The sequence below is a fragment of the Meleagris gallopavo genome, chromosome Z (genome assembly GCF_000146605.3).
Source record: "Meleagris gallopavo isolate NT-WF06-2002-E0010 breed Aviagen turkey brand Nicholas breeding stock chromosome Z, Turkey_5.1, whole genome shotgun sequence".
Taxonomy (NCBI): Eukaryota; Metazoa; Chordata; class Aves; order Galliformes; family Phasianidae; genus Meleagris; species Meleagris gallopavo.
In genome coordinates, this window is record NC_015041.2 from 1,266,496 (window position 1) to 1,280,607 (window position 14,112).

A 14,112-nucleotide genomic window follows, 5' to 3' on the forward strand; every position below is an offset into this window, starting at 1 on the left:
AAAAAAAAAAAAAGGTTCTTTTTCTTTAGAAAGAAAAAAAATAAATCATCGCAAAGGACTCTGTGTGCTTGTTTAGAAAGGAAAGACAAAAAGATCCTGGTAAAATTGGTCCACGTCCCACGTGCCGCTCAAACCTTTATAGTACAGGTGGACGGGGAGGGCTGCGTGCCAAATTCTTTTGGTTTAGAGGGAGTGGTGGGAGTGAATTCTCATAACCGCTCCTAGAAAGGCTTAGCCTTCCCCACACAAATCAATGACACTCTCCGCTCGGCTGCAGGCACCGGGGCAGCTCCGACACAGCCCGGCTCACGCTGGGGACGGCAGCGTCGGCACGCGGAGCAGAGGTGAGCGGCTGCTCTGCTTCCCCACTTTGCTCTTCGTTCCCCAAAAGATCTCACGTAGGTTGTTTTATCCTTCCTGTGGCTTATGGGGGTGAGGGGAAGCAGCCTGTGTTTTCTACTCGGAGGGTAGTGGTGTTTATTATCCCGGTGCATTTGATCCCCTGTAATAATCCAGCACCGTTTCCGTGCAGTTTTAATTGTTGTTCCAACCCGATCCTGTGGTTCTCTCTCTGATTTACTCGTTTGGTATCGGGAATCATTACCAAGCCCAGGGATTCTGGCTCTGTACCAACCCCTACACTGCATCTCAGTTTATGGGGTTTCATCGCAGGTCTGGCTTGGTGTTATTTGTTGCTGTGTTTCGGATGGGAAATATGGGTGTGAAACACTTCTGCGCACCCCTGGGGTGGGCAGCGGGGTGCAGAAGGGACAGGTGGATCGGTTCGGAGCTGGTTCCGCTTGGTCTTGGTTTTAGGAGTTATTTTTGTTGGGATTCTTTGCAAAAAAACTTGACAGGAAAAAAAAAAAGTTAAAAAAAATAGAAATATTGTCATATTTAATAGGAATAATTTTCAGGCTGAAATTCCAGCCTCTCCCTGGAACTTTTTGCTGCCTTTTTAGCGAAGGCAACGCCCCAGGATGGTGCTGGGTTCTAGTATTTCTAACAAATCCTTCCTACAAGGCATTCCTGAAACTGTCTCAGGGTCCCTCCCCAGCTCCAGACCCTGCCCGGGTGATTCTTGGGGACAGCACCAACGCAGCGAGCTGCAGCTTTGTGCAAGGTTTGTTTGAATGGAGAGCTGCTGGGAGCAGTGTGCTGGGGAGGGGAGGAATGAAGGTGCTGCTTTCCAACTGTGCGGAAGTACCGTGGGGACCTGGAGCTCGTGCTGCCCTACAAAGGTTGGGGCACCACCGCTGTGCCTGGGTGTCTTGTCTGGGGGGGATAAAGCTGCACATGGTGCCTTCCCCCCTTCCTGCTGATGGGTGAAGACTGGAGGTGGGTTGGGGTGATGGAGAAGCCGTGCCAAATGGGGATGCAGAGAGCCAAAGGGTTCCCGTAATGGGATCCTGAGTCCTGGGCTGTGCACGCTGCAACACTCGCCTGCATCTCCTGCTCCTCTGGGGGCTCCTTGGTGTTCCTCTGGGGATCTGCTCCAGGATGGTGGAGGAAATACCTCTTCCATGCGTGGGGCAATGGGGTGGACTAGGGGGTGCATGGGGCTGGAGCACGCTCGGGGCTCAATCCTACACAGATTTCCATGTCTGAGTCACCTGCAGATACACAGTTGCTCCCAAGGAGCGGGGCTTCCTCCTGTAGGGAAGAAGCTGGCCGCCAGGCTCCATTCATCTCTTCCCTCATGTTCTCTGCCCCATTTCCATGACCTCCTTATTGCACTCAATCACTGCACCCAGCAGAGGCCCCGGGCAGCCTGGCAGCGTTAGCACCGTGTCCTGCTGCTGCCGGTGCTGTTTACTCAGGTGTGGGCAATGAGCGGCCCCCCCTGGCGTACTGCAGCACCCAGCAAGTACCAACCCTGCCAGCGGGGTTTTCCAGCCAGCCTGGGGCCGAAATCCCTTTGAAATTCTTCCTCTAATTAATAAACGAGTGGCAAGTTTCACTGACATAATTCCACAGCGATTGCTCTTAATTAAAGAGCAGTTATTAAAATAGTTGCAGAGTGCTGAAGCCTCTCTCTCCGCTCTGTACTCCTCATTGGTTTTCCATTCTGTGCCACCGATGGAATGGATTTTTTGCGGGACCACTGGGAGGTGACCCCGCAGACTTTTAGAACTCTTTGGAGGAGGATGGGATGGAGGAGCATGGGGTTGGTGCTTTGCTGGTTGTTTTCCTTCGGGGATGAATAGAGGGAGGGGATGTGGGGCTGAGATCTTCTGCCAAGAAAGAGTTGGAGGCATCGTGGTATTAGTCAGAGCCCTTTGATTCCTTCCTGGAAGCGCGCGCCTGATGGTAATGCTGCTCACATGCCCACGTCATTTTCGAGTGTCACTCATGAGCTTCCCCTCATTATGCAGCCATTTCTCACGGCTCCTGGGTTATGTTCTTCCTCATCCCTCCAAGAGGTGTCCCTGTCCCGAGGAGCAGGCATGTGCTAGCCATGAGGACACAGCCTTTTGGGGAAGGACACCACATCCAGAGGCTTTGTGAGCTTCTCCCCCTCCCTTTCATCATGTCCAGCTCTTGGCATGATCCATGTCCACCTTCAGCTTCATCACCACTGCCAACCCTATCGGTGTTCACAAATGTCACTGCTGCTCCCCACGGAACATTCCTTGGTGTGATCCACGTCCATGTGTCCAACTGCACCACCACTGCCAAGCTCACTGGTGCCCCCAGATGCCCTTACAGCCCTGTGATGCTGTCAGCAGCATCAGACCCCATGGGATGTCCTTGACCTTGCGTGTCGGCCACCGCAGCAGAGGAGGAGGGGACTTCTCACCCCATGACACATTTCTATGCACGGGGATGTCAAGGCCACCAAATCGCATCCGCATCCCGGACTGTGGGGAGAGGCAGCGTTCCCCCACCCCGCCCTGCCCAGTGCCAAACCAGTTTGGGAAGTGGTTCCATGGTGCTGCCGGATGAGGCAGCCCAGGAGGAGGTGGGAGACCAAGTTGGAGTGAGCTGCTGGCACTGCTGGGAGGAGCAGGGCGGAGGGATGGAGAGCAGCCAGCTCCCTCGCTGTGCAAACAGCCCACACCCATGTGCCGTGTTTATACCGCCGAGCTCGTCGCCATGGCATTGGGGCACCTCTTGCCAAGGTGAGCTGAAGCTGATGGAGCAGATCCTCTGGGAGGTCTTTGGGATCAGCTGGATCTGGGGTGTTGATAAGCCTGGTGCCACACGGGTTCTGCTGCCTCCATCCAAAATGTGAATCCTGCCACCCAAATGGGGTGGCCACCACTGGAGCACCTCACCCCAGGACCAACTCTGTAAGGATATGGACTCAATGATTCTCCCAACCCAGGATATTCCGTGGTTCTATAAAATGCCACCTCCACCAAGCCGGGAGGTTGCCCTAGGTAGGAGAAAATTGGAGAAAGAGGAGAGGGGAGGAGAGGAGATGCTGAGAACAGAAAATGGCAAAGAGAAAAATACAAGCAGGGCTGGGCTGCCTGCTGCCTTTAGAGACTGGTTCCCATCACTGCCAAAACACAGAGCATCATTGGGTTCAATTCTGGTAGCTTCTGCCCCTTTAATCCTGTTTGGAGATAAATTGAGGAGATCAGCTCCTTGACATTGGTTACATTGGTTTTTCTACATGTAAAATAGCTCGGTAATCACCTTCATAGGTCTTGGTCTGGTTTCAAAAGGGGTTGGAGACTCTCTGGATGGAAGTGGGCATAGTGGGCACGGTGGGGATGGGTTGGGGTTGGAATGGATGATAGCAGTAGTCTTTTCCAGCTTTAACAATTCTATGGATCTATAAGTGGGCATGATGGGTTGGGTCAACAGTTGGACGTGGTGATCTTGGACGTTTTCCAAACTTCATGGTTCTATGGTTCTGTGACTCTGTGCAGGTGGTGTAGTGAAGGCCAAGAGCTCTATCAACCCAGGATCATAAATTCCCTGCTCATGGTTGCAGGGGAGCCAGTTGCAATATTGGAACCTTTCTGCTATGCACACACGCACTTTCCAAATAGTTTTGTTGCAATTAATTACAGCATAATTAAAGCAGAATGACAGCGCTAACTAAAGGCAAAATCTTGGGAAACAAATAGCATTTGGGCTGGTTTTGTAATTGCTCCAGGTTCCCCAGATACAAATTACACTGTCAGGCTCCTGATTGATGGGAGAGCTGCACACAACAATACCTTGGGGCTGGCTGCTGCTTGGGCTGGGGCTTGGGTGGCCATGTACCACTGCTGTCCTTGTGGGCAACCCCATTGGTGTGCAGAACTTTGATGATCTTAGTGTTTTTTTCCAACCTAAATGATTCTGTGATTCTCCTCCCTTGATTACATGAGGCACCCCATGGTGAGCAGCGCATGGGTGTCATTGCTTCCCTGCTCCACGTCACTCCCCCCACTCCATGGGGAGGATGCAAAGAGGTTGTGTCCTCATCGGCTTCAAGATAGAGGTGAGCAGTTTATTTTAAAGATTTCTTCCTCCACTCTGCTTTCTGGCCGTGCTGGGAATATCGAGCATTGTTGTCACTCTTCGTGTGGGAAAACTCTTTCAAGATTAGAGGAATGGAGTGGGTGTTTTCTCTCTGTTAATTAAGAGGAGTGAAGTTGTGACTTTTGAGCAAAGCAGCCAGCAACCTTACAGCTGCTCAGAGGTCATGTGAGTTAATGCATCTCAACAAACGCCAGCAAAACCCCAGAGTATTCCGACACCACTGCCTGGCTGGAGATTAAAAATAGGGAGGAATGCTTCTAAAAAAGTCTGGAGTTAAAAACAATGAGAGCATCACTTGTGACAGCAAAACTACTGCAGCACTGGGGTCTGGGATGTGGGACAGCACCTCCTGATGTAGCCATGGTGTCACACCAAGGGATCCTCAGTGCACGTAGCCATCCATTGCTCCTGCGCATCCTTGGCTGCTGGTGGAACTGGAAAGCCCTGGTGAAACAGGAAAGCTGTGGGGTTGGGTACCTCCCCCATTGACTTTGGGCTCTGGGATCCCCCAGCACCTGTGGCACGTGGGGATATGGCCACTGGGCATGGTGGGGATGAGTTGGGTTGGGCTTGGTGACCCCGGAGGTCTTCTCCGAGCTGAAAGGTTCCGTGATTCCATGGTCTTCCTCTGGGCTGGCAGCCGGGCTCCTGCTCTGCCAAATGAGAGGCGGCAAGAAGGAGACTCACACTGATTAATTTGAGCCCGTGCTGTTCTTATCCTGGTTTCAAAATAATTGTCTCTCGTGTCCACAATTTTATCTCCTTACATTTTGCTGCATATTTATGAGGTTTCGGGAGGCTATCTGCAGCCACATTAAACCAATTTGCTCCTTGAAATGTCTGACCTTTGATCTGCCAGCCACTGCCTTTCAGAGCCAGAAAAGAGCCTTTAATAACGTGTCACATGAAAGGCTCTCACTGCGGAGCTGTTGCTGGCAAACCTGACTCTGGTTAATAAAGTATCGGATGAATCAATTATTACTTAATAATTGTTACCTGTATTTTTGTGCTGAACAGGGAGAGCATTTCTGTGCTCTTTCCCCACTCCCATTATTATCTCCTGTTAGATGAAACCAAGACAAATGCATGCACGCAGCTAGAGCTGACAGTTCTCACACAGCAGCTGCAACCTCTATAAGCAGCTCAGCTTCATGCTGGGCTCCTGCAGAGCTGCAGAGGCGTGGGGCTTTCTGGGGCCAGGAATTAACCAGCCATGCTGGGGACCGTTCATTTTACATGCTCCTCACATATTGGAAATGACCACGCAGCATCTCCTATAGCTACAGAGTCATTTTGCTGGGAAAAATAGAAGCAGTTCCGGCTGACCTGTTGTGAATACAAACATGTGGCTGCAGTGGGGGGATGCAGGGCAGCTCCTGGGGGGTTGCACCAGCTCACTGCAGCGCCTAGGTACAAAGCAGCACTGCCCTGAGCTCCAAGCCTTTATCCATAGCCTCACCCATAGGCTCTAAGAGTCCTTTTGCTGGGCTGCAGGCTCTGCACCTGGTGTGATCTGCTTGTTGGGGTGATGGGGGACATTGCTAAGGTTCTCTCCAAACCCAGAGCATCCATGAAGAGTACCAGGTGGCATCATACCCTGCTAGCACTGCTTTGCCAGAAGGTGCAGTGTTTTCTCCTCCAAATTTGGATTGTTTTACAGAGACCATAGAATCACAGAATCACAGAATCACAGAATCACGGAATGGTTGGGTTGGTCATAAAGGTCATAGAAGCATAGAATGGTTGGGTTGGAAGGGACCTCAAAGCTCATAGAACTATAGAACCATGCAGTAGTTGGGTTGGAAGGGACCTCAAAGCTCGTGGAATCATAGAACCATGCAGTGGTTGGATTGGAAGGGACCTCAAAACTTCTGCAGAGTGTTGGGGTCACATCCCACATCACTACGACTTAAACATGGAAAGAACAGTGGTAACGATTTCTTTCCTGTACCTGTATCAAGGCCACTTCAGCCAAAATCAGCAGCGAGGCCAGTGCAAATTTCACAGGGGTGAATCACAGCAATAACAGCTTCTGACACCTGCGGGGTTCCCTGATGCTTCACTCTGAACCAATGCAATGTCCAGGAGCAAAGCCTTGCTCCGAGTGGCATCAGAGTGGCACCAATACCCATCCATCCTGGAGGTGGCCTTGGCAACACTCTTTGGTATTTATGTATTTATTTTCCATCTCTTCCCTTGCTGCTTAACAACACCAGGCTTTCAGAGAGGAGTAGTGAGGAGCTGGGAAATGTAGGAGGCATCCAAGTCTCCTCAGGCTGCTCTCATCTTCCCCGAGACTTCTTATCTGCCATATGGAAGGGATGTGCTCTTGACATCTGCAACCTGGAAAGTTTTGAGTTGCGGGAGAAGAGGAACCATCTGCACCTCTCCTAGCACATCTGTGATGCTTTGATTGGATGAAGAATTGGTTGCAAGGCTGTAGGCTTGCAAAAATGCAGGTCAAAATTATCATTGAAATGGAAACTATTAAAAACTGGGAGAAGAAGAAGTAAAGAAAAATAGGGAAGCTTGAAAACACCATGGGGTGATTGCTCTCTGTCACTCAGATGTGCTCCAAGAGCATTAACAACGCTGCTGGTTAAATTCATTACTTTAGAAGGCCATAGAGTCATAGAATCATTAAGGTTGGAGATGACCTCCATGATCTCCAATCCCAACCTCAGCCTATCCCCATTCCCAGTGACCAAGACTTAAATAGAACTATAGGATCATTAGGATTGGAGAAGATCTGCAGGATCCCTAAGCCCACCCTCACCATGCCCACTGACCACGTCCCCAGGTGCCATGTATCCACAGTTCTGGAATGCCTCCAGGGACGGGGACTTCACCACATCCCTGGGCAGCTGTGCCACTGCATCACCACTCCTGAGCAAAGGGAGAAGAAATTGTTTCTAATATCCAACCTGACCCTCCCCTGTGTCCATTGTGATAGGAGTGTCAGGCCCAGTATGGTGCCCCATGGGAACACAAGGAGGGGTCAGGTCCCCTCCTCGTCTCCTCTGACCTGAGCTTTTGGAGCAGGGATGAGAGGGTGAAATAAGGTCAGAGGAGAATTTCCCATCTAAACCTTGTCAATTTTTTTGAAATTCTGACTTTGATACTCAGTGATCCTGAAGATTTTCATAAACCTGAACTCCTTACATGCATTAAAGAACAAACACAGCAAAACAGATCCCATTCTCTGCATTACCCACTGCGTTTTGGCTGGAGGCACCCAAGCAACCTCACAGCATTAGCACTGACCCACACCTCACGCCAAGGTGCTCCCCCCCATTCCCAGCCTCAAATCCCATGTGCTCAGCTCCTGCTCCCCTGACCATATCAACGAGGAGAAGCTCAGGACGAATCAGTTAACAGAGCAATCTCACCTCCCTGCTCCAGTGTGGGGAATGGCTGAACTTAATCCCATTTACCCAGGGCTGAAAGCACTGTGTAGGGTTTGCTGCCCCTAGGGTAGGAGCACTGGGACCTTGCTCCTGGGTGTCAGTGAGCCCAGGGTTTTGCAGATGCTCTGTAGACATCTTCCTGCAGCACATCCCTGCCTCCTTGGCCAAGGGGAGCCTCGGGGAGAGCGCATAATTTCAGGGCTGGCAGTGCTGTCTGCACAAAGCTAGAGTTGGTTTCTATGATTACAGGGATAATAGCATGGGAAACCTGGCTGCAGAATGGCACGAGAGCAATTACAGTTGCAGTTCCCTGCAATTATCCCCATGCCCTGCAACGCAGCCCCCGGGGTTGTTCCTACAGCAGCACCTGGGGCCAGGCTGGGGGCAGGAGGACCCCAAAGAGGTCCAGACCCAAAGAGGGTCAAGGTTTGAGTGAGGCCAAAATGGTCCCCACTGCTCCCACTACAGAACCTGTTCAGTCGTGCCTGGTGGAAATCAGTTTGTTGGGTGTTGCACAGTGGAGGGAGGAAGAACGGGGACGGAGATCTGGGGAAGCCAGGGGTTTTGCTTCCCCGTGCACCCACAGAAAAGCACTTTGCTTCCTTATCCCTCAGCTGGGGATCTGCAAACATATAGCATGACAGGGATGCAATGGGAAGAAATCCATTAGAGCAAGGGAAATGCTCAAAGTCACCTACCCACAGCACTGCAAACCTTTCCCGGAGCTGGGCTGACCCCAGGGTGCAATATCATACCCTGTTTCACAACACTGCTTGTGGGCTTCTCTCTATCTTCGTGCCTAGTGGTAGAAAAAAGTGCAGTTTTTCTGGGATCTGGGGTTGATGGGGGATGCATGTGGGGTATGGGGTTCAGGGGGATGCATGTGAGGTCTGGGGTTCATGAGAATTGTGCACGTGGTCTGAGGCTCATGGGGGATGCATATGCAGTCTGGGGGTCATAGGGAATGCGTATGGGGTTGATGGGGGATGCTTGTGGGGTCTGGCTCCCCACGGTGCTGGCTGTGGGCAAGGTGCATCCAGCACCGTGCCTTGGGGCATTGCTCACCTGAGCACCGGGTGCCCTCGGCTCCTCCCAACTCTCATTGTGATGGATGGATGGTGTTGTGGAGAAGCGCTGGATGGAAAATAAATGTCAAGAATAAAAAGTGATGCTTGAAGGGCAGGAATAGAGCCTTTCCTGTGCGAGGAGCCGCGCTCCAGCTTGTGCTGTTTCAAATTAAGTTTTCAGTTTCCTAAAGGCAGCAGACAGTGCTTCACTCCATTCTGTCCCTGCTGTCATTAAAACTCGAGTGTGTTGTCTGGATACAGTATTTTGCCCTACCGTAAGAGCTCTAATCTTTTTTAGGACCATTTCTCGCCGCTATCTGCAGCCTCCCCGACCGCGGGGTGAAATACAATCGCTGTCTTCGGGAGCTGCACATCCCCTTTGTCTTCGGCAAAGGCAGAGGAAAATAACGACAGAGCAAACCGCCTGAATTTCCCCGTCCCCCTCCGCAGACGCCGTTTGTTGGGCTGCTTCCCCCGCTGCCACCCGCCTGTTGCAGGGGATGCGAGGAGCCTTCATTGTCTGCTGAACAATTCCCTGCAATTTGCTTTTCGCTTTTCCTTTAGGGCTCCTTGAATTCTTTTTACTCGGCGCTGCGTATTTTTAGCCGGCGCTCCGTCTCTCTGCTTCCCCGAACTGTTTGTGTTTGGAAAAGCCCCGGCTTTGCTGCTGGCGGTACCTTTGTGGAGCATTCCTCCTTGCCCACAAACCCTTCCCTTCCCCTCTCGCTGCTGGGAGCAGCGAGCTGCTGGCTTCTCCCATTTTCCAGTTCCTGCTGGGATCCCACAAACCCTGGGATCCCACTTTCCTCGGGGCCAGAATCCTCCTGCTTTTGCTCCTGCTGCCAGCTGAGCCCTGCCAGTCCCGATCTTTTGGGGGATTTGCACTGTGTCCCACTGTGTTGGATACTAGAATCAATTTATTTTCCAAAGGGTGGTGATGCAGTGGCACAGGCTGTCCTGGGAGGTGGGGGAGTTTCCCATCCATGGAAGTGTTCAGTGCTGGAGATGTGGCACTGGGGGACGTGGTCAGTGGACATGGTGGGATGGGTTGGGCTTGGGGATCTCAGAGAGCTTTTTCAACCTTTGTGATCCTATTTTTACATGATTCTGGCTTTGGTGCTGATGCCAGCATCGTCATGGTGCAGTCAGGGACCAGCACGTGGTGGCCACCACCTCTGTCTCCCAGCAGGGCTCCCAGCCCCAGCACTCATCCGAGCCCCAGGCAGAGAGCCAGCTCCCACTTATCCTCCAGGCAAGGTGGCATTGGGATTTGGAAGAGCTGACTCCAAATGTTGGCTCTGCCATGGGCTTCCTACATGGCCCAAGGCGAGGCACAGAGTATCTCTGTTCCTCATCTGTGCAAACCAGGTAATCTTTGTTTTCTCCCACTGTTTATTTTGAGTGTGTGTTTGGAGACAGGCTGCTCCTTTCCTTCTGTCTTGTTTGTACAGTGCTTGTGAAGCACTGAGCATCCTGCTCGTAGCTGCTGGGCAAAGAGTAAATGGTCACTGCAATTAGTGGTAGTCATCATCATAAAAATAATAATAAATCTTGCGCCTCGCTCTGTAAAAACCCAGTCTCATCTGAAGATGCTCCCAGCTACCATCAGCAAACAGTGTGTATTTATTTCCTCACCTTTATAGAATCACAGAATTGTTGAGGTTGGAAAAGAGCTCCCAGATCCCCAACCTCAACCCATTCTCACCATGCCCACTGACCACGTTCCCATGTGCCACATTTGCACGGTTCTTGAGCACCTCCAGGGATGGGAGGTTCTTGAGCACTTCCCTGGGCAGCCTGTGCCAATGGTTCTTTTTATCCTCCTCCTTATCTGTGCTGGTGACTGGAGGTGCAGCCCCAGCACTGTGTCTTTAATTCCCATTTTCATGAGCATCACTGCACTGTGGCTTAGGAGAAAAATGGGATCTCTGTTAATCTTGCTGCCAATATCTCAGAGCTGTTTCTGCTATTTCTTAATAACAAACTGCCTTTCTCTGTTGTCTTTCAACATCAGATGAGTTCTTGTTCCCATTTCCCTTTAATAAGTGTTATTTTGCTTCCATTATTACTCAATAGTAAAATCTCTTCCCGTCGACTTGGGCAGAAGTGGATTTACGGCTATGAAAATAAACTTGGGCGTGATGAGATCTTGTCATTTTATTATCTATAAAGTACTCCGCATGACTTTGTAGTTATCAGAATGTAATTATACATTTAGACTTTTCCACCGTCTCTGTTTTGTATTCTTCTTAAAAGGGAAATGATGAAAACTCAGAAACCCACTCTTAACTAGAATTTACAACACAACCACCATTGGCTTTACCCTGGCTTCTTCCAGGGGCAAAAAAAAAAAAAGAAAAAAGAAAAAATCTCCATCTGTCGGGACAGTGCAGATCTGCCCAACGTGGTGTTCATGTTTGGACACATCATTGGGATTTTTTTTTTTTCATGTGCGTTTCCTGGTTGGAGGTGCAGGATTTACTGCCGGGTGCTAATTGTCATCGGAGGTGCTGGGTGTGGGCAAATCGTTGTATAATGCCCGCACCCTTCGGGCGGCTCAGGGTGCGGTGCTGTCTTGGCCTCACCGTGCAGTTTAAGATGTATTATTACCCAAAAGCAGCACGCCCTTCCGTGCTCCTTTGTTTTTATTGGGATAGTTCTGGTCCTGCTCTCTGAGTACCCAGCATGGTTGCAGCTTGATGTTGGATGTCCAGCCAGCCCTGCTGCCCCTGTGGAGCTGTGCATGGGGAGCACATCAACCATCGTGGGATCACAGGATCAATCATCACGACATAGAATGATTACAGCTGGACTCAGTGATTTCTGAGGTCTTTTCCAACCTTCATGATTCTGTTGATGATTCTGTCACTTGGGTTGGAAAGGCCTTAAAGCCCACCCAGTTCCAAATCCCTGCCATAGGGACACCTTCCCGTAGACTGGGTTGCCCAAAGTCCCATCCAGCCTGGCCTTGAGCACCTCCAGGCACCTTCAATCAATCCTGGCACCTTCTCCATCCTGCAGTGAGACGCCTTTGGCACTGATACAAGGGCAGGTGGCGTGGTTGGAGACAACTGGGATGGGTGCTGGTTTGACCCAAGAGGAGCTCAGATCTTCCCACAATGGATGTGAAGTGGGAAGATGGGGTCACATGGATGGGAACATGCCATTGTTGCTTCCCAAAGTCAGTGCAGTTGCTTTGCACCTGTGCTTGAAAGGGAAGCATGAATTCTTTTTTAGGGACTTTGGGATGGTTTGCCCTGCGTAAGGACTTTCACGGGGCTTTCTGAATTTTGCACTTGGTGTCTGTGCCATTCCACCCGTCTGCCTTGGCTTCTCATTTCACCATCCCCTATGTCCAACCACGTTGGAACCAATCATTTCTCCAAATGGAGACTTTTCTTGCAAATTTCTTAGGTCAGAACTGTCCCATTGCTTTCTGTAAGCACATCACACGTCACACCTTCTCTACCCGAGCAGAAACCATGGTGGCTCATCCATCACTTCCACCTGGCATGGAGCACCCACCATGTCCGTGTCCTTTGCGCACCTCTGAGTCTCCTCTCCTCTCCCACCACTCTGTTCTCACTCCATGAAGGATGTTACTACTTTTTCTTGCCTGAAGTGTAGAGGCTGTGTTTAAATGACACATCCAAGGCCAACTCAGAGAGAAGTCTCACCTTCCCCATGCCACATGATTGACTAGGGGGGCAATGACGCAGCCCTCTTATTAGGGTAATATAATTTTCCATCTCAAATAGGAACTGGGGATGTTTTAATGATTGGGCTCATTAGGTGGACTTTCCACTTAAAGTGTCTGGCTGGCAATTAAGACTGGGAGAAGCATGACTGATGACCACACCTTCTGTGACTTAATGGGGAGTCTGAAGGCTGATCTTATTATCACACCGATACACTCTGTGATAAAAAAGAATTTAAGATACTCTCCAGAGATTTATGTGCCCATTAGGAAGCTGCCAGGAGAAGGTTAAGAGAACTTGTAAGGTCAAAGCCGAACAGAGGGAAATACTAAATGCTTGGGATCGGGGACAGAGGACCCAGTTTCTGCTCTTTGCTCCGCTCCTGACCCTTTACATGGTCCTTAATGCACCATTTGGTTTCTGGTTTCTCTCCTGTGCTGCTCACCCACCTGTTTCCAGGTGGATCTTGTCTCCTTTTTCCCTTTTTCAATAACAGTTTCCCCATCCTCAGGGCTTTAGTGTGCTTCTGCTCTTACCCACATAGTCGGAGGAGCAAGGACCACCTCCTATGGGAGACAAGGGATAAAAAGTGCATGGAGTGAAAGGAAGTGGTGTTCAGGGCAGGGAGGAGGCAGCTGAAATCTAAAGCAAAGAAAAAGGTTAGAGCCAAATTTCTATTCTCTTCCAAGAAATGTCCTCTTGGGTCCTCAGTGATTCCCCAGCCAATTCTGCCCATGTTAAAATGTGACCCACCATAATATTTTACTGAAGCCTGGTGTTTAATGGGCTGGAACTCATTGCAGAGCTCACAGTGCAGCTCCAAGCCTCCTGTTGGGGACCATTTTCCCAACATCAGTTTGGTGTGGCTTGTCATGATGTTGGCCTTGCTGATAGGTTGGACACCCTGGATACGAGAGCTGGCTCCTTCAGCTTCATACTTAGCTTTCATGTCCTTAAGTACAGTTGAGGAAATAATTCAGCAAAATACGTTTTAGTCCAACACAGAGTTTTGATGACATTAAACTCTCTGGCACTTGGGTCCATTTGGTCAGATTAATAGACAAATTGTCTATTGTCTAACGAGTGGAAGAGTTTCATTCCAACATGAGCCTGACTTGCACATGGAACCCAATTGATTTGCATCAACCCTCCCTTTGTTTTTAATTAAACATGCTCTATGACAGATGCCCAACACTGAGGCAGTGGAAAAAAGAAAACAACCCATATATTACTTAGATTTGTGTGAAAAATAACTGAATATGAAGGCACTGGCTTTATGTCTGTAAGGAATCCCTTCGAAGTTGATTTCTTTGACCTTGGAGGCTCTACGTAATTTCCCCTCCCCTCTCCCTTCCTTACTGTACTCCCATAATCTCCGTCCTGCTTCCTTCTCTTCCCACATTGCTCCGCATCCCTATTCATGTGTTTGAAGCTCTTAGGGGCAGTCTGGCCTCTCCC

At 50.2% G+C, this 14,112-nt stretch overlaps 1 protein-coding gene across 2 annotated transcripts in view; it reads left to right on the forward strand.

Moving 5' to 3' along the window:
- Positions 1-68: 68 nt before the first annotated feature.
- The window catches only part of ZBTB7C (zinc finger and BTB domain containing 7C), a 29,031-nt gene continuing 14,987 nt past the window's right edge, over positions 69-14,112 (forward strand). Inside the window, exon 1 of one of the 2 annotated variants that reach the window (XM_010725151.3) lies at positions 69-398. The gene's annotated coding sequence lies outside the window, so the exon portion shown is untranslated. The remainder of the gene's footprint in view (positions 399-14,112) is intronic. The other variant, XM_010725150.3, reaches the window with a different exon arrangement.